This window comes from Cydia splendana, unplaced genomic scaffold (assembly GCF_910591565.1).
Source record: "Cydia splendana unplaced genomic scaffold, ilCydSple1.2 scaffold_81_ctg1, whole genome shotgun sequence".
In the NCBI taxonomy this organism is placed as follows: domain Eukaryota; kingdom Metazoa; phylum Arthropoda; class Insecta; order Lepidoptera; family Tortricidae; genus Cydia; species Cydia splendana.
Window position 1 is genome coordinate 159,152 of NW_026946907.1, and position 2,608 is coordinate 161,759.

Consider the following 2,608-nt stretch of genomic DNA (forward strand, 5'->3'; position numbering starts at 1 on the left):
CTTGGTCAACTTTATTATAACCAGAAGTTTTGTAAACAACACGTAGGTATAACAAAAGGTATAGGTACTTACTTGAATAAAGGTAGATGAATTGCGTGCGGTCCAATAGGTAACCACAACTCACGGAGTCCAAAACAATAAGCTGATCAGCAAAGTCAAGTAAACAAAGCCAAGTCACAGTAGTAGAAAGATTATCGAGTTCCGTAAACGTAAGCCGGGTCAAAAAATTCAATCGCAACACAGTAAGTAATAAGCTAATAAGTGAACGCCTCGTGGCAGTAACGCACGAAAAATGACATTGCAAATTGTCGGCAATGAGGCGCGCGCGGGTGCAAGCGTACGCATCTGTGTGCGTGCATTACACACACAAATACAGTCCCTCACGCCCCGTCAGAGCGACGGGTATATTCAGCTTGAAATCTCAAAATTGACTTTTAGCTCAGCTCCCGTTTCGTCTTAAAGGCTTTGTCAAAACATCCGCAGGCATTTGATCAGTAGACAAGTATTCTAAGTTAATAATTTTATCACTTACGACTTGCCGCACATAATGATGTCGAATGTCTATATGTTTACTTCTACTATGGTTGATTTGACTGTTGCAAATCTTCTGCGCCGACTGACTATCGTTGTATAGAGTAATGGGTAAGTATTTACCTAGGCATTCATGTAAAAAGGTCCTTATGAATGCAGCTTCCTCCGCTCCTTCACATAACCCCATGTACTCAGATTCGGTTGAAGACAAGGCAATGGTTCTTTGCTTATGACTCTCTCATGACACAGCTGAGCCCCCAATCTTGTACACATACCCTGTATACGAACGTCGGTCTAGCGGGTTGGATGCCCAATCAGCATCTACATATCCTGTAACAGAGAGTATTGACTTCTTATATTGTAAGGAATAATCCATTGTTCCTTTTAAATATCGAAGAACACGCTTCGCCGCTTTCCAGTGCGTTTCAGAATAACAGTTGTTGAACTGGCTTAATAGGCTTGCTGCATGAGCAATATCTGGTCTTGTGCACACCGCTAAATACATAATACATCAGGCTTCTGAACTTTGAGTCAGGATCAGTCTGTTCTCCCTTTTCAAATTTCAAGCCGGTCTCTAAAGGTGTGCTCACAGGCTTGCAGTCCGCCATATTAAATTGTTCTAATACTTTCTGTATGTAATTTTTCTGATCAAGAGTAATTTTATTTTTATCTTGACTCAATCTCATGCCCAGTACATGCGTAGCACGACCAAGATCCTTCATCTCAAATATTCTCATCAGTTCTTCCTTCAGCTTTTTCTTCTCTGGTGTATCTTTACTGAAAATCAGAATGTCATCAACATATAGTGCTAATATAATGAGGTTACCACTATCATTCGATTTTATGTAGACACAGGGCTCACTGAGTGATTTTCTGAACTTGAGAACCTTCAGGGCATTATCAATTTTGTCGTACCAGGCCTTTGATGCCTGTTTCAGTCCATAGACTGCTTTGTTAAGCTTGAATACGTAGTTTTCTTTACCTTTTACTTTGTACCCACCTGGCTGTTCCATATACACAGTCTCCTTTAAATCACCATTAAGAAAGGCTGTCTTCACATCCATGTGATCAACTTTCATGTCTAAGTTGACTGCCAGGGCAAGTAAAGTACGTATGGTTGAGTATCTTACCACAGGAGAGTAGGTCTCATTGTAGTCTACGCCATATTCCTGGGTAAATCCTTTAGCAACAAGTCTAGCTTTATAACGAAGTAGCTGACCTTCCAATCCAAGTTTCTTTTTGAAAATCCATTTGCATTTTACAGCTTTCTTTCCAGCAGGCAATGTTGTCAATGTCCAGGCTCTGTTCTTCTCAAATGACTTGTACTCATCCGCAATTGCTTCCTTCCAATGTTCTTTTTCAGGTCCTGACAGCGCTTCATGAATTGTCTTTGGTTCAGCACCTTGACAAGCAGCTGTCATTGCAATCACAGCATTAGCGGAGTCTGTCATTTCTTCATACTCACTGGAGCCTTGATCCGTAGTCATATCAGGATTCCAAGTGACATCGTTAGGATCATCCACAAAACTGGAACTAGAAGTGCTCGATTCATTTTCAGATACTTCAGGTACTTCCTCAATAAGATCAGCTGGCAAAGGATCTGCAGGTAAAGGTTCTGCATTTCTAGTAGTATTATCCATGCCATCACTAAGTAAATGTAACTGACCATCAGTAGTAGGATTTTGCTGATTCAGTTTTATATCTTTAAACATTTTCTCTTCAAAGAACTGTACATCTCGAGACTTAATACATTTAGACGGGTTTTGAGGGTCAATCAGTCTATATCCTTTTGATCCATCGCAATATCCCACAAATACATACATTTTGCTTTTTGCATCTAATTTCTTACGTTTTTCACTAGGGGTCATTGCATAGGCAACACAGCCAAATACTCTCAAATTGGATAAATTAACTTTATTACCTGACCATAGCTCCTCAGGTGTGGTCCCTCTTACCGCCTTACTTGGTGACTTATTCTTAATGTATATTGCTGTATTCAACGCCTCGGCCCAGAACCTCGGGTCCATTCCAGCATCCTGCAGCATGCAGCGTCCTGCTTGCATAATTGTGCGGTTGG

The 2,608-nt window shown here is 40.8% G+C and overlaps 1 long non-coding RNA gene across 1 annotated transcript; it reads right to left on the minus strand.

Moving 5' to 3' along the window:
* Positions 1–512: 512 nt before the first annotated feature.
* Positions 513–2,386, minus strand: LOC134805930 (uncharacterized). Its single transcript, XR_010146434.1, has 2 exons — positions 1,751–2,386; positions 513–604 (listed from the first exon to the last, which is right to left on the minus strand). It is a non-coding gene; the product is annotated as an uncharacterized LOC134805930 (long non-coding RNA).
* Positions 2,387–2,608: the final 222 nt, after the last annotated feature.